Source organism: Harmonia axyridis, chromosome 1 (genome assembly GCF_914767665.1).
Source record: "Harmonia axyridis chromosome 1, icHarAxyr1.1, whole genome shotgun sequence".
NCBI lineage: Eukaryota > Metazoa > Arthropoda > Insecta > Coleoptera > Coccinellidae > Harmonia > Harmonia axyridis.
Window position 1 is genome coordinate 82,832,686 of NC_059501.1, and position 23,478 is coordinate 82,856,163.

Sequence of the window (23,478 nt, forward strand, 5' to 3'; positions counted from 1 at the left end):
TCACTTTCAAAGCTGTCATTGTTTCGACATTTGACAAGTAAAAACTATGAATGGAACAATACACTCTCCAACAACGCATTGAAATTGTTGACAATTTTTAATCGATCTTGCGTCGTCGTGAAATTCCTTCTTGGCCAGTAATAGTAGAACTGGTGGAAAAATTTGACCTGTTAGGACAAGATAGTGATGTGAAGAATCTAAACTGTGTGCGTGGCTCAAGAGCAACTGAGAATATGGCTGTTTTAACCAGTAATGTTGAAGAAAACCCAAGTATGTCAATTCCTCATCAATGATGGGGATAAGGCATTCTACAAACATCATTACACCATATTTTGCATCAGTACTCAGTTCTTAAGGCTTTTAAAATTCAGTTTATATAGAAACTCAAGCAGGTCGATCACCAGTAACGTCGTATCTTCGCTGATTTTGTCCTCAAAAGTCATCATACTGATTTGGCTTTTCATAAAAAAAATCATCTTCAGTTAGGAGTCTCATTTTCACCTCAAAGGGTACGTTAATGAGCTTATTATAGCATTTGAGGTTTATAAAATCCAAAAATGATTGTTGAAAGGCCTCTCCTCAACGTGTAACTGTTTGATGCGATGATGTGATTGGACCATACTTATTCGAAATGAAGGATGGTGCAACAGTTGAGATGATGGATTGCGATACTGATCTATAATCCATGGCCGAAGTTAGAAAATATTGATGTGGATGACGTTTTTTTCCAATAAGACAGCGCTACGTGCCACTCAAGCAACGAAACAATCGCAAATTTCCAAGAAAAAATGTCTAACCTTGTTTTTTTTCGAAGAGAAAATTTTTCACTATTTGCCTCCGAGATATTGTTATTTAACACATTTTTTTTTGATATCATGAAACCTCCCATTGGAAGACCTTGATAAACAGGAATATTTGTTCATGCTGCATGTAGTTCAAACCAAACAAATACACCTACCAATTTGAAGGAACTTCGTATTGACTAGATACAATTCTCATAATTCCTTGAAAATGCAGTAACATAATTCAAACTTCTTGCTAGAATATCGAGGATATTGGGGAATCTTTCTCACCTTCAACTGAAGTTTTGGGAAATGATGTTATAACTTCAAATGAATTCGGAATGAAGTTCTCATGACACAGATTTTTATTTATCCTCTTACCTTCTATTTTTCGAAACTGAAAGAATGCAACTTTTCTGGAAGACATAAGTTAGGAGAAATAATATTATCAACGTGTTCCCGAAGTTTCAGGAAGCAGAGAATTTATCTCAGATTTGATAGCGCTATGGAAGTGTAGATTATAGAAGTTTTGAATTGGTTATATTTTCCATAATAAATATGTGAATTCTAAAAATATTCGATTTTTTTCAATTAATGAATGTTTCATCTAGTGATTTGAGTACCTATTCTACGTTTTCACACATTATTTATAAATTTTTTTTGTTAATTTGAATACTAATTAATGGAAAATACTGACTTTGTCATGATTTCTATTTTTATTACAAATTGTGATTAACTATAATAATTTCAAGAGTATATTGCTTAACGTTAAACAGACCTTAACAGAATCTCTTAGTCTAATCATGTAATTAAACAGTGTTTTGAGGTTTCTGAATATTAAAAAACTGAATTTTTTCTATATTTTCAATTTTTTTAATGATTAATAGCTTAAAACATTGGTAAGGGGAACGGAAATCGTCTTGTGGCTGATGCATTTGTTTTGATGCCAACATTCGTCCCTCCTTGTTCGACGGGACACTATAGCAGTAGCGTAACATAATTTCATTAATTCCGAAATTATCAATTCATGCTCGAAAATAGTTGACAATGTTATTTATTCACAAAAATTCTTTCGTGTTTCAAAAGGGTCAATGTTTTTCTCATTTTAATGACTTAGTTATTGTGAAGTTATGAAAAAAGGATTCCTGATAAAGCATTCAACAATCAAATCAGGATTCTCCACGCCTATGGCTCGCACACACAATTGGCTAGCTCGATTGTGATTGGAGACACTAAACTTCCATCTCTTTTGTATTCGGGATCGAGCACAAATGTTTACTTTCCGTTCCTTCTATCTACAAGAAAATTTTCTAATTTAATCTCAATGTACGATTTTTCTGAGAAGTTAGTGAAATTCCGCTATTGAACTAAATTTTTGGCAGGAAATTAAAATCTACTGATCCTCATTGGAATTTCTGCTCTTCTCGAATACTTCCATCAAATTCCAATATTTCTTTATACAGGGTATTGAATCTCAGCTTGTGAAGACTCCCATATTTTTCTAATACGGACCTGATTTTTTCAATAGGTTTAAAGATCAATCGGAGGACACCTAATAGAGTAAATTGTTCGTTACAAATATCAATCGAATATACTGGGTGGTTCAACATTTAATGGAATGAATATTGTTGGAAAATATTGGTGATTTCATAAACCACCCTGTATCTCGGCTATGGGGAAGATTAGACCTATCATATATAGGTTTTTTGGACTCGTCTAGGCCAGCTCTACCTCAGGTTAACGTATGTACATTTACCAATGAAATACCCTGTATATTCTAAGATTTACAGCGATTTAATTTGTGTATCCATTTCAAAATAGTTGATATTTCAGGTGTTTTGAGCAGGGTTCTTTCTCATTTCATCATTTTTTTTCTGATGTGCATACTACACAACAAAACAGCTTAAAGACAGCTTCATATAATTTACTTGACTTGATTCAAGTCAAGTAGCTTGAATATCATGTCATGCCGTTAATCTATGAATACAGCGGATGGATAGATTTCTTTTCATTCGATTTCTGAATAATTACAAAACATAAACGGTAAAAATTTCAATGGGTGGTGAAATTTTCTTTGCATTGAAAGATTGCGAATGTTTTCTGGTCAAAATAATGTACCAACACTAATTGAAAATATTTCTGAGGGACCTAAACGGATCCCTCCGTCACCCCATCATCCCCAAGATGATAGTGGATAGATTTTTGTTCATTCGATTTCTGAATCTTTCCAAAACATAAACGGTAAAAGTTTTGGTAAGTGGTGAAATACTCTTTGCCTTGAGCGATTCCAAAAGTTCTTTGCTCAAAATAATGTACCAACACTAATTAAAAATATTTTGTAGGGACCCGAACAGACCCCTCCGTCACTCCACCATACCCAAACCCCCTAAAACCGCCAAATTCGAGCGGTATATCCCCTTGAACTGTCGATTTCCCGAAAACCACGTTTCGCATCAAGCATGCCTCGATCCGATTTGTCATTTTCGGGCGCATGGCCGCCGCGACCAACGTGCTAGTCGGAAAAACGTTTAATTCAACAGTCAACACGCGGGTGTCGCTCGCCTCAAACACCGTACGGTCGCGCGGAAAAGCAAGCGCCGTCAAAGAAGACGTATATACTTCTTGTACACTTAAAAGAGTTTGGCGCGTCCACCTCAGCAGGACAAGACGCCTATAGGTGAGTGCAGAAATATTTTGTTTGAGGAGAGAGAGACAGAGAGGAAGGAGTGCGGAATAATTCATGAGATGATGATGATGGTGATTTGCGAAAATGATGAAAGTCGCGGCACGTATGGTTTTGTGCGTTTTTGATGTTTCCTTTGTACGTTTTGGTAATTAGCAATCGTTTGGGGTAAGATGGACGTGAGGTTGCGGTTTCCGGATGGTTTAAATGGAGAAATTTGCACTTGATGACCTGGAAGAAAAAATTTCGAAAATATTGGATTTTTTTCAGAGAATTTTTTTTTTTGCAACTTGCTGTAATTTTTTTTCCGAATACCTCTAACTTCTTTTTTTCTTCATTTCATGGCCATTCACCCGAGTTCTTGTCATATAATAAGATGACAAAATAATTGTTCCTTTCTATGAAAGTAGAGCAGGTATAAATCCATCACTTTTCTCGTAATCCCCTCATTAATTTAAAAATAATGATCTGCAACAAATTAAATTCGCTCCAAACTTAAAATTACCGTTTAGCTGAAAAAAAAAAGGAAATTCACTTTTCAATCATTTGATCCAACTGGAAACATTCAAATTTTGTCACTTTAATAGTTTATGTAGTTTCTTACAGTGTAAAAAGTTTATGTTAAATGGATCAAAAAATTAAAAATTATCCAAGAATATATGACATTGAAATTTCTTCCACTAAACTTACAGTATGTTCCCAAATTTGAATTTCAAACGAAAATGGCAGATCCTTCGGATCATTTTAAGGAAGAAAGTCCCATAAACATGAGGTAGTAAACGCTTTCATGTCGAGAGACTTGAAGTTTCATTTTTTTCTTACATTTCCTTTACAAGATATTCAACTTAAATTTGGCAAAGATATTACAATTTTAAATTTTCATCATGCTTATTTTGAATGCAAATCTATTGGGTGAACATTATTCTGGAAAAGTGTTCAATTCTTCCCTACAGAATTTTTTTTTGGTGGAGAACTGATAGTTCAGAAATATGTAAAAAGAAACTTTGATCCAGTGCTACACTTTTTGGTTTATTGTAGTTTTTTCGTATCTGCTACCGATTTCGAAAAAAAAAATTCTGTAGTATCTAATACTCAGCAAAATCCAAATTATTGCAAAGATGCGGTTAGTAAACTGTAATGAATAAATCACTTATAAATTTTGGAACTAACTTACCTAATCTGTAGCGAAAATTAATGAAGTTTCGATACTGGTATAATCATCACAAAAGAGTAGGACTACAAGAAACACCCTGTATCTCGAAAACAAAGCTTCTGCGGTCCGATGTTTGAAGGATTTTTTTTCTTGAAATCATCCATGGAATATCTTATTTTCCTTTGTACCTCCAATTTAGGAACACCCTATATAGGTCTCCTATTATTGTATTCATGAAAATTTGTTTGTGTTTCATTTATCATTCTTGAATGGACTTTCATCTTCTTCGTTTTTCCTTCTTAATCTAAAGTTATCATATTTGGGTCGTCTTTGAGATGAAGTAACTCTAGTGAAAATATCTTGTAGTCGAATTTATTGTCACTTTTTTCGGAAACATGCTCATTCGTTCATTGTTTATCTACTCAATAAGTCTGCAAATGCATCATTTATGACAGATATGCAAATTGTAACTATCAATAAAAATTAAAAAAACAATTAATGAATAGAGCCAGTTGTCTCATTGCCATGTCAAGCCAAATCGGAGAAGTATATGCAAAATTATCTCTTTTGCAACCCATCTGGTTTATTATCATCGTGACTATCGACTATTCTCGAGAACTCTTTGTTCAAAAAAGCTTTATGGATCTCACATTTTCATAAGCGTTTACCTCATTCATTTTAAAAGCCTAGCCTTCTAATATTTCTTGAAGTTTTTCTGCAGTTTGTTCCCAATCTAAGGATCAGTTTATGTTCTTCAGGAATTCCGAAAACTGACTGCACACAAACATTCTTGCTCTCGTGTTATCAAAATAAGGTCCCAATTTGGCAATTTCATTCTGAATTTCTCCCGAGAAAAAAATCCTGAATTTATGCCCTCTTTGGTGGCTCATTTTTCGAATGAATAAGCAACAAATATGTTCAAGATGCGATCTACAATTGACTGCTCTACAAATAATCAATTCCTAAGCTTGAGTTTGAGAAATATCAAAAACTTATCGCTGAAATCCCAACTTGTTGGTTTTACCGGCTTGCATGTTTTATCGTCTCGAAACGAATGTCGCTATGGAAACTAACTTCCTCAGTAAAAACGGAAGGAATAAAATAGTCTACAACATATCCTCCCCGGGTCCCGTCATCTCACCTGACAGTAGACGTCAAGATGGGTTATTATTTTAAATTTCATAGAACCTTGATAATCAATGTCAAGAAGCAGAATAAATTTGGACTGATATTATGTTGGACGCCAATCATAGAATGGGGTGAGGTTATAATTGTTCCAGAAAGGGTCTTTTACCCTTTCAATATTTCAACTTATATTGAGCATAATGTAGATAGATTCAAAAATACAAAGGCAATTACTCAACGGTAGTCTATTATAATTGAATTTGCGACTATTACTAAGTGTTGATATTTTTTTGAATCAATTGTGCAATCGAAATGAAATCTAAATTACGCTATTTAAGTATACTCAGCAGCTTTGTTATATTCACTCATTTTCTCGTTATCCCCTCATTAATTCAATTCTATTCATCTACAATCACTTATAATCGCTCCAAATTAGATATAACTAACTGTTAAGCTGAGAAAAAATATAATTTTCCTGATTCTTATTCAATTCAATAGCGCACTGTTTTGGTTAAACCTAAGGTCTCTTGTTGTTCTCTTCATCGAAATATGTTTGTTTAAAAGTTAATTATATCTTAAAATATTTTCGCCTTTTAGGTTTCAGGCTTTCTCTCCTCATTCGGATAGTATCAAATTAGGAAAATGATAACTTATAATAAAAAAATGTTGTCACATTTTTCGGGAACTTACCCAATCGTAGTTTCATCCATTATTTCTCTACTCAACTGCACTTGCATAATTTATAACAACAGATATGCAGATCATGACAATCAGATTAACACTTGTTATTACCTCTTCGCCCTTGAAGAACCATCATTTAAATGTTATAATTATTATAATATATTCATTTCAATTATGCCAGAAGATCTAGCGAAATAAAACTTTTGAAATTGATTCTCGAAATACAAATGTCAAATTAAATTTATTATCTCTCAACTGTAGGTTTATTCAAAAAGTTTGTTGAATGAAGAGAAAAAACTCAAAAAAACCTATATACCTAATAGAATTCTCTTGATATTCCATCGAAACCATATCCAAATTCCTGATTGGATAACTTCTGCGGGATCCTCTAAATTTTTTATATCTTCATTTCATCATAATGATCCACATAAACATTCAAAATTCCAATGAAAACACCAATAGGGGAATCCTTCATACCATTATCAGATAATGTGTAGGTACCTCAAATGAGTTCACTCTCCTTAATTATTCCAATTATATGCATTAGCGTTGTTTTGTCACTTAATAATTCTATAGTACGAATGCGGGAGTTTCAAACTTATGTATATGCCAATTGAGATATATTAATGCTTCACGAAGTTATGTTATTCGACTTTACACATATAGTGTCCACAATATTCAAGGTTTGACGGTGTTATCATAAATAACGGTGATTTTCACGAAAAGCTTCTGTACTACACTACAATTGATTTTCTCTCTTGGACTAATGATATTTATTGGGAATTTATATAATAGATACTCAAGACACTTTGTGTCAGTCACACGACTCTCAACTCCGTATATTCTTTGAATGCTATGTAGAATAACGAGTCAAATAGGATTCATAAACATCTTTTGATTTGAGATCGCTAAGGGAATGATTGAATTTAAAAAATTGCAAGAAGCTGGGACACGCTGTATAAGTGACCAATGTAACAACATCAAAGAACAATGATTTCAGTAATATCATACGATAATGATTGCTCCCATCTTGATCACTCAGAATAGTAATAATCATCTAGGAGAATTTTTTGTTTAACAATAGATAACAAATGAGAGATTTCAGAGGCCTCTAGCGTCAAAACTAGCCTATAGAAAAACTTTTGCTTTTTGAACTTTTTGTTGGACTATAACATATCAAAAATTCAGCCAATTTGACAGAAGACCACTTTCCCTAATGAAGTGTGCGGTATTTTGACGTATTTTGACAATTCATTTATGCCTAGACACATTCCATAAACACGGCCTTTAGCTACATTTCCAATCCCATAAATTCAAAAATATACAATCCGATATTTTTCCATCCAAGAACAACATTATTTCAATCAGAAAAAAAAATTGATAACAACACGGGAAATATAAATACATTTCCCTTGGTTGCTTATACATCTCTCGTGCTTCATCCTCATGATGTAACTAGCCAACCTCGGAAAATACACTATTCATATTCCTCTACTTGTCTCAATAGCTATGGAATTATTACTTTTTTGTCCTCGAAGAATTCCCCTTCAAAATAAAACATCCAGATCAACGAAAAACCCAATTCAATCATGATGTTATTTGCACCTACTTTCCAGATTCAATTGATGAATATGCTTCAATAATTCTATTGACTGAAAATGTACGAATTTGAAAGCTTTAAAATTGTTTTCTGAGGCCATAGTAGGAAAATGAAGTAGTTGCTCGATTCTCGAGTTTTCAGAAAATAATAGTTTAGGTAGGTCTTCGGCGAACGCAATTCTGAAATCAATACATAGGTATATTTATGTTCTCTGCGAGATATCTTAGGAACTAAGAAGTTATGCGAGTTAGAAGAATCGATATGTTCTGTATAGGCAGTTAATTTTAAACCCAATAGTGAATGGTTGGATGAGCCCTCGCAACCAGAAAATTTCTTTCCCGGCTCGAGAATCGAACTCGAGCACCCTCTATTTAGGATTACGTGGGCCTCCCCACTCAACCATTGGCTGATAACTGTTATATATTATATTTTTCAACTTTTGTCCATATTTTATTCATTGTAAAGACGCACCTCACATGAACTCACAAACTAGACCGCAAAGTCAACAAACTTAAAGTGAGATAAACGAGAAAACATACTCAAACTTCACTTGAAATTTTCGGATAGATATATCAATTTATCGTCAAAATAAATTGAGGAAATTTCTCAGGGCAGGCTTGTTAATAATTGATCAATAATTTCAAATGTTGTCCGTGAAATGAATAAATCATAAATTCCTATAATATGAATTTACACTGCTCTCCCTAAATTACGATAATGTTATTTATCAATCAACTTCCCCAAGATATCGAGTGCAATGGAAATCAATGTGTTAAATACTTGGACGTGAATATCTTTCGATAAAACGCAATGATTAAAAGGTCAGAACAATTCAATATCTTCATCGTCAATTAACAATAATTGAATGCATCTTGAATTAAAAATTATGTCGTACACATCCTCATCAGGTCTTGTTCTCTTAGTATTGACTGTTTGTAAACAATATGCAATAAAAGACGCAGTATATGCTTATTACTGCCATTCTAATTGATAGAATTATATTAACTGTATAACTTGAGAATGTTATTTTATATTCAGTGGGGTTATTTCAAGTAATCTGTCGAAATTCAGAAATCATACTCGGACAATATCATCGAAAAAGAATTTCTTTCAGATTTGAACACTCAAACTAAATTTTAAACCTGATGTAAAGCTGCCAAGTTTTATTTTACAGTGTTGACCAATATCTGTAGGACTACTCTTATGCATCTAGGCTAATCTAGTATGATGGCTAACATGGTTGTGATGCTGATTATATCAGACTATTGGAAATTCATAATTTCTAAAATTAATTGAGATGGAGCCTTTTTTCTTACATAACTCAATCATTTGTCTTGTGCCTACACAAATATTATTTTTGTTTTCTTGCTTATGAGGTCTTCAATCAAAATACAAACAAAGTAACGGATACTGTTTTGATACATTTGTATTTCAAACGGAGAAGAGTTTCCTTATGTAACTAATTGACATGAAGCCAAGAGTGGTAATTTCTACTCAGCGCCACCTGCTTACCCCAATTTGAAACTAACTTCCCTCTGAAACCGACTAATGAACTTCAATTGTACCTCTCTTAATCACCCTTTGTGGCTACTCACCTAATAAATCAACGAGAGCGAAGATGGTCTATGTAAACTCAACCCTCCTTCGATTATTGAAGCGGATTTTCAGATTCAACTCCAATATGTTCCCAGAGTAAAACAATATGAATGATCTCTTTTATGTACTTAGAGACCTAGAAACCCAAACACTCAGCAGAAATTTTTGTTCTCATTTAATTTTTGTATAGAAGTTTATAATTACAAAAATAACACCAATTTTCTTAACCTTATCGTGCTCTTATTTTGTCTTTCATTTGGATTTATTTTTCAATTTGAATATGTGTAAATCAAACTGATTTTGGAGGATCTGTATGGTTAATATAGTCAATAGTTTTGTTGGTAAACGTTGTTTGCAATGGTAAATAATGTCCAGAGTGAGAAGAAATGAAGGGTGTTTTTTTAAGAGCTATAGAACTTTAAATTGCAATAAAAGAACGATGGATTATTCGATTGACATGAATTTTATTTATTTGCAAGATAATCTTGTGGCATTACATTTTGAATATGATTTCTGGCATATGACCGTCACGGCTGGATCGGATGTAATTCAATCTGGACGTCCACTTTTCGATGACTTTTTCCAACATTTGTGGCCGTATATCGGCAATAACACGGCGAATGTTGTCTTCAAAATGGTCAAGGGTTTGTGGCTTATCCGCATAGACCAATGACTTTACATAGCCCCACAGAAAGTAGTCTAGCGGTGTTAAATCACAAGATCTTGGAAGCCAATTCACAGGTCCAAAACGGGAAATTAGGCGGTCACCAAACGTGTCTTTCAATAAATCGATTGTGGCACGAGCTGTGTGACATGTTGCGCCGTCTTGTTGAAACCACAGCTCCTGGACATCATGGTTGTTCAATTCAGGATGAAAAAGTTAGTAATCATGGCTCTATACCGATCACCATTGACTGTAACGTTCTGGCCATCGTCGTTTTCGAAGAAGTACGGACAAATGATGCCATCAGCCCATAAAGCGCACCAAACAGTCAGTTTTTCTGGATGTAACGGTGTTTCGACAAACACTTGAGGATTACCTTCACTCCAAATGCGGCAGTTTTGTTTGTTGACGTAGCCATTGAACCAAAAGTGCGCTTCATCGCTAAATGGACATAGTGCGCGATACGTATTCCGCACAGAACCATTATTTTCGAAATAAAATTGCACTATTTGCAAGCGTTGTTCAGGCGTGGGTCTATTCATGATGAATTGCCATACCAAACTGAGAATAAATCACTTGACAGCTGTTGAATCGGTCGCCAACTTAAAGCTATATACCTCGAAAAAAACAGCATACTATTGGGATAAGGGTTTGGGGTGTCCTTACTTGAAGCTCTAGGTCACCTTCAGTATTCGTTAGAGCAACGAGCTATGGTAAATACAGGAAATAGTGAAACCACATTGAATTACATATCTTAGTATTTTCCAAAGCCAAACTCTCCAACAGGATCAAGCCCGAACACTTATAGCAGAAGAATCGTTGGTCTACCTTGATTTGCCATGGCCTTTACGGTCTCCAGATTTGTCCCCAATTGAACACGAGTTAGACATCATCGGTAAAAGACTGTATAATTCACTACAGCCAGCTCAAACCCTGGTTGCGCTGAATTATTACGGCACTTAAATAATTTTTAATGAGCCTTCGAGTTTCTGTACCACTTTGTATATTAATCTCGTCATTCAAACGCCTATTATCAATCTAAATACATCCAATTCACCAGCAACAAATAACAATGGGCGAATTTCACAACCTCTAATAGACGTTTCAACATGAGATGGGCAATTTGCATCCTGTCAGATCAAGCGTTATCATATTCATGAGTAGCTCTGATTGCCTGAATATATGCAATAGACCTGTGTTGATCTTTGAAGATATTTGTGTCTGTATTTTTAAAATTTTCATCTATGATTTGAACAATCAGTGAAATCATGTTTCATGCAGGTTACTTCCCTAGAGCTAACAGAAAAGCAGGTGTGATTTGATAAATCTACTATGGAAATGTTGGAGAACTGAATTGTTGTAAAGGGTGTTTTTTTAAGTGCTATAGAACTTTAAATTGCAATAAAATAACGATGGATTATTCGATTGACATGAATTTTCTTTATCTGCAAAATAATCTTGTGGCATTACATTTAAAATATGATTTCTGGCATATGACCGCCACGGCTGGCTCGGATGTAGTCCAATCTGGACGTCCAATTTTCGATTACTTTTTCCAGCATTTGTGGCCGTATATCGGCAATAACACGGTGAATGTTGTCTTCCAAATGGTCAAGGGTTTGTAGTTTATCCGCATAGACCAATGACTTTACATAGCCCCACAGAAAGTAGTCTAGCGGTGTTAAATCACAAAATCTTGGAGGCCAATTCACAGGTCCAAAACGTGAAATTAGGCGGTCACCAAACGTGTTTCAACAAATCGATTGTGGCACGAGCTGTGTGACATGTTGCGCCGTCTTGTTGGAACCACAGCTCCTGGACATCATGGTTGTTCAATTCAGGAATGAAAAAGTTAGTAATCATGGCTCTATACCGATCACCATTGACTGTAACGCTCTGGCCATCATAGTTTTTGAAGAAGTACGGACCAATAATTCCTCCAGCCCATAAAGCGCACCAAACAGTCAGTTTTTCTGGATGTAACGGTGTTTCAACATACACTTGAGGATTAGCTTCACTCCAAATGCGGCAGTTTTGTTTGTTGACGTAGCCATTCAACCAGAAGTGCGCTTCGTCGCTAAACAAAATAAAATGGACTCAGTGCGCGATACGTATTTCGCACAGAACCATTATTTTCGGAATGAAATTGCACTATTTGCAAGCGTTGTTCAGGCGTGAGTCTATTCATGATGAATTGCCAAACCAAATTGAGAATAACTTTCTGCTCTTTTAATCTCCGTTATTGCAACCATTAACTGGGGTGAGAAAAACCCCTTGAGTTTGAATAGGGATGGTGGGTGTTGCGATACCTCATTTTGAAGATTTTATCGAGTACTATCTGATCCTGAAATTTCGCTCCAAAATTTCTATGGATAACGAAATGACAGGTAAAAGAGAAGAAGAGTACTTACTACTAAATACTTTTGAAATTTGTCGGATACGAATAATATTCTCGAGATAAATTCCACATTTCCTCTTTCACTATTTTCTCTGTTATTTCATTATTGATGGATATTCTGAAGCGAAATTTTGGGGTCACTTATTACTCAATACGAACTTCAAAATTAGTTATTAGTTAACGCCCCTCATCCCCATTCAAAATCAAGGGGTTTTTCTCACCCCTGTTAGGGCGGTAGAAGTAACGGGGATGAAAAAAGTAGAAACGTTGTTTCGCCTCCAATTAGAAATTGACAGGTCTGAGCGATTTTCTACATTTTTTTTCCACAGTCGGAAATCGAGGTGTTAACTTTTCCTTGGACCACCCTGTATAAGTATATATATAAGGCCTCCAAGAGTGAAATTGATGTATAAATGAACGAGTCAAACCTTATGCTTCGACACCATTTCTGATTCAAAATTCCAAACTCACAAACATTGTGACGAAACTATAAAGTAATTTATTTAGAGAAGGAACGCTCAGAAAAAATAATCCCTGGAGTATTACGAAAACGAACTGAGAATACTCCCCTCAAGATCGATAACGTTATATGTATATTGGCAAAGCATTGTGAGAAAAAGCCTATTGAATAAACTTTTATACTTTTCTCATGAATAACTTCAGGGAGCTCTATTTGCTTTTCAAGTGGAACAGCTAAAGGATACGTCAATGAGAAAACAAGATTCAAAGATTACATAAAACATGGTTTTCTGTTGCAAGGAAATATATTATGGGGTTTTAAATTATACAGTTAGAACCTCATCATGAAATTCACATTTTTTATGTCATTAGTGTTCAGTATGTTATGTAGTATAGTTGGTAATTGTTAAAATGTTTTATCATTATCAGTGCTGATTTGTGAATACTGAGACAAATGAACAATAATTCATGGTCGACATTGTTGAGTTTATTCACTAATCACTATTCGTCTTATTGTTAACTTCAAAAATGAATTTTCATCACATGATACCACTTTCAGATTTTTCTACAAAAGGACAAATAATGGGTCGATTAACTGAATAATATCCTCCAAGGATTATTCCTGAATTTCTCTCAGTATTTACAACTGACCACTGATATTAATAAAAAAAAAATAAGATTTCTACTCGTTATAGGATAATGTAAATTTCCATGATTGAATGTCATAACCTACTGAACAAGAATGACATAAGAAATGTCAAAAAATATTAAACAGTGTTGCCATTAAAACCAATAATTGTATCATCTCTATTGAAAAATTCCTTATTTCAATATCTAATACGGAATTTCATTTTGTCACTTTATTGTTTCGTAATTCGAGACTTTTACAACCATCAGTTAAGTTCAGCGATGCATAAACAATTCAAATCTAACGTTATCGATATATCAGGATGGGTGGTTAGTGCGAAATATTGAATTCCCATCCTGACGTAATCCTTTCCGTATCCTTGAATTTGAGTGTTAAATAAATTACCACCAGTTTGCTGATAGTGAGCAAATTGAACAATCTGCCTGAAACTAAACCGATATCGGAAAAATGTTTCGTAACTCACGCTCCGTTCACTTCCTGCTGATCTCACTCATACGAAAAATATTGAATATTTCAGTCTCCATATGTGCAGGATGCTGCAGGATATCTGATCCAATATTTTGTGATTTTATTGAAAGGAGGTCGTTCAAAAATAGTTATACCGTTCAGGTATGAATTGCATCCACGTTTTCCGCGCACTTGTTGTCATTTCTGTTCAATATTCGGTGTACGATGATTTCGAACAAATTTAGTTTCAGCAAAATGGATATCATGATCATAATACAGGTTTTGTTCTAGATAATACGAACAGAAATTTTCCTGGATGGCACATTTGCACAAGAGGTGCAATGTCCTGCAATGTTACTGGATTTAACTCCACCCGGTTTTTTTTGTTGGGTTACTTAGCTCAAAAAATTTACATGTGAGTTGTGAAAATTCAGAAGAACTCAGAATATTCGACATAGCAAGCTTGTTTACCAGTGGTGTTGTCGAACTTACAGAATGTTTGATATTCACAATAACAATTTTATGCTTGAGGCTAAACAATATTCAAAATTTTCAACTCGCTGTTACATCGTCTATTAACTATTATGATGCCACCGTCAGAATATCGAAAAATAACAATATGGAGTATATATCTTTCGTTTTCTAGACAAAATACTAATTCTGAAATCAGATGATCTCGACCGAACCATTTCAAGCATGCCTACGTATAATCTCCTTTCCTCAAAGCGATGTTGGGAAGGTAATTTGATATAATGACCTTACATATACTATCTTTCTTCCATTAATGTGATTTAATCTCTATTGAGATGTGTTTTGGTCAATTCTGTACACCTAAGTATATACAGTTCAGTGGTATTTGAGGAGGCAATAGGCGTATAAAAGAATCTAAAGCTTCTATCAATTTGTTTTCAATTCATCCTTGTCTGAATAGCTAATTATTATCACTCATATTTTTGGAAACACCAAATTTTCAGCAGTTGCTATTGCTGAAGTAGGTGTTTTGCAGAGGGAGAAATGTGAGGATTTTCGAATGAATATAACCAATTTTTGCACAATTCCATACTATTGTAGAATAGTTATTAATGATACAAGTGCAGAAATCATTGATATTCAAATTAAAATATGAAGTTTTGTGTTTACGAGTGTTTTTTCTAATTAACTGAATTTTATTGAAATCAATGAAATATTTCGGTGAATATCGTTTAGTGATTTTTGCATTGAAAAATGTTAGTTGGCAGAACTGTTTACTATATCACAAATTCGACAGAAAATAGATAAATCCGTACCAGTATATAATAATGAAATATAACCATAAAATCTGTGTGAAGCTGAGATATTTCCGTACAATTTTGTTCTACAAGATATTGCAAAATGAACGGTGTTAGAGGAAACAGAATTAAAGGAAAGAGATTTTTGCTTCTAATTCCATTGTAGAGAGAAATAGCAAGCAGATTTGGAGCAACGACGAATAAATCTCTTGTTTCCCCTCATTTACATTCAGGATTTACACAGCACCATAATCCTGATCTTACGATTAGTTTAACGCTACAAGGATATTTCCAAACACAAGGAATGGATAATTTCCTTCCTAACTACAGGCCATTACCCATGTCATAAACACTGATTAGACTTAATCACTCTTTGAAATAAGAATGATTAAAGAAGTGCGGGAGTGAAAAAATGATTTGCTTCCATAATAAAATTCGAGAAGTCCTCGTTAAATTCGTGAATTTCATCTTTAAGTCTTGCATCGATTATAGAACATTGGCATAGTCCTTTTCTTTCACGTGGCCCCAAAAAAAATGTGAAGGTACCAAAGCATAAGTTCTCTGTTGCCAATTGTGATCACCTTTTCGAAAAATAACACGATCAGAAAACTTTTTTTTTCAAAATTGCGATTATTACATTGTTTGTGTGGCACCTCGTGCCGTCTTGGTAAAAGCAGACGTCGTCCACATCAATTTCTCCTCATTATCGAAAGATATAGTCCCAATCATACCAACAACTCTGAAACCAACGGCACGTTGAAAATGAAGATTCATCACATCACTAACTTGTCAAACACTTGAAATTTTTTCACCAGTTTGACTATTTTCAGCCTTGAAGTGCTTCACGACGATCCTAATGCGTTATTAAAGCATGTTACGTTCGATTTATGGTTATGGTGTAGGTTTTACTTGTCAAATGTCGAAAGATGACAGCTTGAGAAGTGACACCTGCCTGATAGCTGGCTATTCAAAATTAAACATCTTATTGGAAAATCCTTTGCTATCATACATATATATAATAAGGGATATTGACGATCAGATGATTTTTTTTCAATATCTGTTGAAACTCACGCTGCAATATAAGAGCGTATTATTATGTTAGTTCAGATTTTGTGAATGCTGACGTGTTTCGTTGAAAATACGACTTCATCAGACTATATTACACTCTGTGGAGTTGAACTGAAAACGAAAAGCTGAATGAATAGCAGTAATTCAACATGCCAACTGTTTATTTAAAATGTATACGGATGGTGTACTTTCAAGAGAGTGGGCATTCAAGATGCAGTTCAATTTCAGGAAGAAGTCGCTTGAAAATACACACAGAATTTCTTACAGCGATTTTCACTCCTACCAATCTTGAATTATTGATGATATGGCTGGAGTTCTCTTCTGAAATCAGTCTTCACAGCACTGCAAAAAGAATATACGCAGTTAAGGGCCTGACTACATCTGACAAATTGACAGCCTTGAATATATAGTGTTGATTTGAACTTTTCATTTATTCATTTTTAGAGCTCGTTTTCCGAACAGATCACCTCAACATAAGGACGAAAATGGTTCGAAACTAGAAGGCTCGATAATTCTGGAATGAACATTACTAGAAATTCCAAATTCTTAGGGTAGGCTCGTATCTAGCAGTTGAGTTTGTTAATGGTCAGAACCGATTAGGGGTGACGTAAATGTTCAGAATGTTGTTTTTCTGTTGATATCAAAATTGCTGATTACATTGTATTGTAATTTTCTATGTATTGCTGCGAGAAATTCAAGAATAAATGAAAGATGACATTATTTAGCGAATTCTGTCATCTTGCAAACAAATCAACCTTCAATTTTTTTTTGGGGGAGGTTTTAATTTTCTGCTTTAATATGAAGGAATCTGCGGCTGAGGCTCATCGAATGCTCTCAAATACATATGATGAGGCCGCTATTAGTGATAGAACATGGCGAGAGTGAAACCACTCTTCAAGAACGGAGATTTTGACGTCGAAGACCATTATGGCCATGGAAAAGAGAAGGTTTTCGAAGATGCAGGGGTATCACTTGATCAAGACGATCGTATCAAACACAACAAGAATTGGCAGGTTCATTGGGAGTGCCGCAACAAGCCATTTCAAAACGCCTGAAAGTCATGAAAATGATTCAGAAACAACAAGGAAATTGGGGAGTTGAAGCTTAGATATGTTGAACGGCGTTTGTTTGCTTGTGAACAGCTGCAGAAAAGGTAGCGATTTCTGTATCGCATTGTGACTGGAGACGAAAAATAAATTCATTAGTATTAACCCAATGGCAGAAAATCATGGAGGATATCCAGGCCATGCTTACACGTCAACGGCCAAACCAAATATTCACGGTTCCAAGATCATACTTAGTATATTTGGTGGGATCAGCTCGGCTCTGTATATTATGAATTGTCAAAACCGACTAAAACAATCACAGGCGATCGTTATCAAACCCAATTAATTCGTTTGAGCCGAACATTGAAAGACAAACGGCTACAATACATCTAGAGACATGATCAAGTGAATTTACAGCATGATAAATTTAGAAACGTTGAAATGGGCACTCGGACTATCACTTGTTTCGATAAATGGAACACGGCCTGGCTGACCACCACTTCCGGTCTTATGAAGAAGTAAAAAATTGGATCGCTTCAAAAGATGACCAGTTTTTTCAACTCGAGATTCGTACGTTGACCGAAATATGGGTGGAAGTAGTTGCCAGCGATGGACAATATTTTGACTCATAAATGTATAACCTGCTTTTTGCAATAAAGATTCGAATTTGGGCGGAAGCAAAGTACGCATATTATGTACTTCAACTATTTTCATTTACACAATAATTGTTTCGCCATATCGCGACTTCTTCAGGTTTTACTGGATAGGTGAAAAGATAATATTCAGCTGAATGAATCAAGGTATTATTGAACAATTAGCGTAGAAAAAAAAATTTACTGTACAAAAATATTATTTTCATTTATAACTTCTGAATAAATAATCGTCATGTGAAGACCGAAACAATCGAAAGAAATTATTTCATTCGTGAATCGTGTGTAACAATTTCAACGTCGCTGAGTATATCTTGCAATCTGAAGGAAATGGAAAAAAAATTTGAGTAAACTGCTTCCTTCTCCGATTCTATATCAACCGAAACGTGAACATCAAATATTGAATTTGAGTACATGCCTGGCCATAATAGATCAAGATCTGGACATCGAATAAAAATCATCTAGTCTTCAAAAACCATTCCATAAAAGCTTCACGCCAAAGTCTCCGTTTCATGAAGCATATTACCATATTAAGATTACCGCAGGAATAATAAATCTCCATGCAAAATCAGCACCGTTTTCACCTAAAGTAGAGCAATAGCCTAGAACTGCAGAATCGCATTGTGACAGGAATCGTAAAAAGTAGTCGATTACCGGGAGGATATCCTACCGATAAAAATCCGTTGTTTCTCTGTTTTTTTTTCCCAGATAAAATGCAGCCAGTTCTCGATTTCAATCAATGAATGTATCGAAGCCTGCCTCGCGAACGGAAATTAATAATTTCAGTGGTAGGGGATCTGGGGGGGTCACTTCAGGGGGCCAACATTACTTGAATATTTCCGTGGAGTGATGTGAATATTGGAGTCGGAATTCTCGGTGACAGACTCAACAAGCTTTATTGGATATTTCTGCGTGATCTGCGGCTGTTATTTGCCTTCAAGGGTCACGCCGACTATTCGTTCGTATTGGGAATTAATTTGTTAGATGTGGGAGCTGATTGAAGCACCTTTTTTATTTATTTGATGTCTGGTTTGCTCGGAGTTGTCGGTGTTCTTTATTTTTCCACAATAGTGAGATTATTACATTCTCGTTTACGGATCGGATGCTAGAAGCTACTACTTCACATACTGGTTCCGGGAAATAATAAGTGAATAAATTGGATGGATGAAAATGATTACCTCATTTTTACTAACGCTTCAAATTACTTTATAAAAGAACACAATCGCATAATTGAGTCTCAAAATAGTTCAATTAGCTTCAATCTAGGGGATATTATTACTCCTTAGAAAAAATTCAAAAAGATTTACAAATAATCATAAAACACTTTTAAATATTCCAATATCGCGCTCTAACCAGAAAATTGTATTTTACGTGTTTGGAAAATCCTCATCCACTGATATATACGTTCTATTTGATTCAAACCAGTCATAAAAATAGGAAATTTCAGCATTTCGATCCATGATTCGCACAGCTTACGCTTACATCTGAATTTAAGAAAAACTATAAATACAATTGCTGCAAATAATGCAAATAAACAATAATAAAGAAATGGTAAATCGAAAAGTATCATAAATATTTTCCACTGGGATTCAAGCTACTTGGCTCAAGCTCAAGTCAAGAAGCTTGAGCTTGACTTGGAATCAACTCAAGTTCAAGTAAAGTAGTAGTTTTTTAATGTCAAGTGAAGTACTTGTTAAATAAATACTTTTCTTGACATTGAATAACTACAACTTTACTTGAACTTGAGTTGATTTCAAGCCAAGTAGCTTGAATATCAAGACAAGCCGTGAATTCCTAATTTTCCATGGAAGTCAAAAATGTTTTCACCGAATTTACCATATTTTATAGTTCATAATCTGTTTCAATTCATCATATGCCATTGAGTTTGTCATTATACATCGACACCAAATCATGAAATAAAATTTTCCCTTCAAATTAGTCTATTTCGGACAAGCGCGGTCCCAGGGGGGACTAACACTTAATATGCGTTTCAAGCAGACAAGATACGAAATGGTCCCATCAAAAAACTTGAAGTCCATAACGGCGTCTCTCCCCAAAATTTAAGGCTAGGGCCGCCCTTGTTTTTATGCATTTTGACAGCTGTTTTCGGAGATAAATAACAATTTTTTGCCATGAAATGAGAGAATTCTTGCAATCCATTGTATTGTAGCATTTTTTCAATTCTATTTAATGGATTCGGTCCTTACTTGGCGGAAATTCATTATAAATAAAATAAAACGAAATAATTCCACTATATTATTTAATTGTTAGAAGCAATTGTTTGTTTATTGATGCGTACCTTACAAATTGATTGTATTTCAGAAACTGTTTTTTTGTTATATTTTTCTGCTTCAATAAACTTATTTATTTATAATTGTTTCGCCACACTGTTGCTTCATAAGGCTACATTTCTGAACTGATAAGAGTACAGAGGTTTTCGGAATCTTATATAGGAGCAAAATTGACAGAAAAATATTCGAAAGGGTATCATAACGGTTACAGTCCACATGTTATTGATCAAATTTTGAGGAATAAACAAAGAAAGCAAGCTTTGAGTCTAACATACCCTAAGGTAAATTATGGTATTCATACTAAATTTTTTCGTTAACTTATGTTAATAATATTTCTGAAAAGATTGCTAAATACCTAAAGACAAAATTCAATTACACAATATCCTTCAAAACAAGTAACAACTTAGAGATGTTCATTAAAAACAATAAAGATAAAACAGATAAAGAAAATAAATCCGGTGTCTACAAGTTAACCTGTAATGATTGCCCTTTGAGATATTGATATTGGACAAACAGGAAGATCTTTTAATAATAGGATAAAGAAACACCAAAAGAGTTATACATCTGATAGTTCGTTTTCAACCTACGCTAATCACTTGAAAGAATGGGACCATACCTTCAATAATAACTTTGAAATTCTTCATTTAGAAAACAAGAGCTTAAGACTAACACTCTTAGAATCCCTAGGAATAAACATGTATAACACCCAAAATATTCTGTTGAACGAACAAACGGATGTAAACTCATCCTGTTTTAGCCCTTTTTGATTATTATGATGTTTAGTTTTGGCAACGTCGCGGATTCTGGGAAATCGAGACGTATGTATTGTCAGATGAAGAAGTAAGATGTATCGGTTCATCGGCTGTCGGAAAGAAAAGTTAAAAGGTTGTTAGTATAAAGTTTTCGGTGTTAATCAAAACGGTTTTGATTATATTCACGGACATTTTAAATATATTAGGATTACAGTCCATTAGAAGGTCAGTTTGCATTGTATAAGTCCCATTTTGTTCCATTTCAATCCTTATACCCTGTTCCTTTACATCCTTATACAGTGCGGTGCTGTGTGGGAGCAAAGAGCAGTTTATATTGGTAAGATTATTATAACATCATTTTATTGGTTCAAATATAGGGAAAATGCAACATTTTTTGGTCCTTCGAGCCGGATTTTTTGAACTTTAATTCAAGTTTCGGTTACATTTATTTAGGTTTCAATCGGTATACAGAGTTTCGGAACTCATTTTCATTTCATTCCTAATTGTATTCGGAAATATTAATTCAGTTTATTTTGTTCGTTCATACGGTATTGAGCGAAGTAAAAACGTGCGGTAGTTTTTTGTATTTGGTCAGCGGTTATCAAATTCGGGTCCCAGAGTAAGCCTTGTTGCCAAGCGTACACAAAATTATTCAATTCACAGTTTAGACTCGCGGGGTTGGTTTTCGAGTATTCTGCGCACTTGACTTTCAACACAATGGGTGTAACGTCAACTGAACGGAAAATGAAGATGCTTATTGCTAAGAAAGAATCTTTATTTTCGATACTGCAGAATTTATTGGATTTGTCAAAATCATTAACAAGTGAAATAGCTAAAACTAAATTTTTAACAATGGTCAGTTCAATCAATTCAACAAAGAATGACCTACTGAAAATAATAGACGATATAACAGAGCTCAGTTTTGAAATTGATGATGAGTTCGAACCAGACTTTAATATATTTAGAACTATTGATGAAATGTGTTGTCACATTCAATTTTCAGCGGCTAAATTGGAACGAGAACAAATTCAGAAAGATGTTTCTTCGGTTAATGTTGATCCTCAGGGAAGTTTGGGATTGATACGTAATCTTCCTACACTACCGAAGATTGAATTGCCGGAATTTTCGGGAAATATTAGGGAATGGGAAACCTTTTATTCAATATTCAAGAGTTTGATACATGAAAATAAATTACTTACAGATACTGATAAAGTGAATTATTTAGTAGGTCGTTTGAAAGGATCTGCGTTGACTATTTGTTCTTCGTTAGCTCCTACTGGAGAAAATTATGAAATCATTTGGAATTCGCTTGTGGAAAAATATCAGGATAAGCGCGCTCTTGCAACTAATTATCTACGCCAAATTTTAGAGTTCAAATCGATACAGGGTGAGTCATCTAAGGGTCTCAATATATTTTGGAAAAATTTGATTGTGCGGTACAGGCTTTGAAGAAGCTTAAATTAGATGATATGTCGGACTTCATTTTAATGCATCAGGCCCTTTCTAAGCTTGATTCTGATACGGTGAGATCGTTTGAAATGACTATTAGGGGTAATGGGATACCTACCTATGAAAATGTGATTAAGTTTGTGAAGGAACAATCGAAAATTTTGGCTCTAAATCAGCAATCAACCATTAGTAGAGGTGATAGCTATAAAACTCGTAATTCGAAATCCTTTTTTGTACATCAAAATAATTCTTGTGTAGGAATGGATCGTTCGAATATATGTATTTTTTGTAATCGGAAAAATCATTCGTTGAGTAGATGTGATAAATTTAAACAATTGTCGCCATCTAAACGATATGCTATAGTACGGGATAACAAATGGTGCTACAATTGCTTATCGCAAAATCACGGGGTAAGAGACTGTCCTTCAGAGAAATTATGTTCAGAGTGTTCCAGAAAACACCACTTCCTATTACATTTAGGACGTATACGGGGTGAACTGGAAAAATATCCAAATTCGAAATCGGATTCGAATACAAATACGTTGGTTTCAACAAATAACAATTTTTGTGCTACTGCTTTGGGTGATCGGGATACTCATACGGTTTTATTGTCGACGGTTGTGGTAAATGTTTTGAACGGTTCGGGTGGTTTGAAAACAGCTAGGTTTTTGGTAGATAGTGGCAGTCAGGTTAACTTACTTACTTATAGGTGTTGTA

General features: G+C 34.5%; 1 long non-coding RNA gene across 1 annotated transcript in view; it reads right to left on the reverse strand.

The window, feature by feature from the left end:
• Positions 1 to 3,286: 3,286 nt before the first annotated feature.
• The window catches only part of LOC123677964, a 52,745-nt gene continuing 32,553 nt past the window's right edge, over positions 3,287 to 23,478 (reverse strand). The window contains exon 3 of the long non-coding RNA XR_006747518.1: positions 3,287 to 3,453. This is a non-coding gene — a long non-coding RNA (uncharacterized LOC123677964). The remainder of the gene's footprint in view (positions 3,454 to 23,478) is intronic.